This window comes from Octodon degus, unplaced genomic scaffold (genome assembly GCF_000260255.1).
Source record: "Octodon degus isolate 3935 unplaced genomic scaffold, OctDeg1.0 scaffold00004, whole genome shotgun sequence".
Taxonomy (NCBI): domain Eukaryota; kingdom Metazoa; phylum Chordata; class Mammalia; order Rodentia; family Octodontidae; genus Octodon; species Octodon degus.
The window spans coordinates 13857985-13858559 of NW_004524580.1; the positions used below are offsets into that span (position 1 = coordinate 13857985).

General features: G+C 64.5%; 1 protein-coding gene across 2 annotated transcripts in view; it reads right to left on the minus strand.

The window, feature by feature from the left end:
- Rassf9 (Ras association domain family member 9) overlaps positions 1-345 on the minus strand; it is a 28706-nt gene extending 28361 nt beyond the window's left edge. For both annotated transcript variants that reach the window (XM_023716270.1, XM_023716269.1), the window contains exon 1: positions 82-345. The gene's annotated coding sequence lies outside the window, so the exon portion shown is untranslated. The remainder of the gene's footprint in view (positions 1-81) is intronic.
- Between the last annotated feature and the right edge of the window lie 230 nt (positions 346-575).

A 575-nucleotide genomic window follows, 5' to 3' on the forward strand; every position in this document is an offset into this window, starting at 1 on the left:
GCCCGAGCGCAGGAGGCACCGAGCCGGAGACTGTATGTGGGGTCCTCCCGAACCCTTGGGACTCGCAGCCCCTGACCGCACCATCTCGAGAGCTTCGCTGCCCTCCGCTGCTCCCGGGCGGAGCTCCCTTCCCAGAAGCCGACCGCAGGCCGGGGGCTCCGCCGCCGAGGGCTCACAGTAGGAGCGCAGAACTTGCTGGGATTTCTGTGCCGCTTGCCACGACCCTGCCCCTGCCTCACTCTCCGCGGGCAGTCCGGAGCCTCTGGGCTGAGGAGGTTTCAGAGGAAAGGGAGCCCTGCACCCCGGGCCCCTCTAGGAGACGGAGCCCCAGGGTGCAGCGAGGGGCCAGGGTGATCGCAGGGCTGCAGGGCAGCGCTCACTCTGCAGTGCAAGAGGCCAGAGTGAGGGCTAAGGAAGGGTGGAGCCCATCAGAGAGGGTCCAAGGCGGAGAGAAGTCTGCAGGCCCTGCCGCATGCATGCGGGACGCTGCAGAGCGCAGAAAAATAAAGCTTGTTCTGTTGACAGCGAGTCACCTGTCCTTTGCAATACTCTGTATTCTGTATTCTGTATTCTGT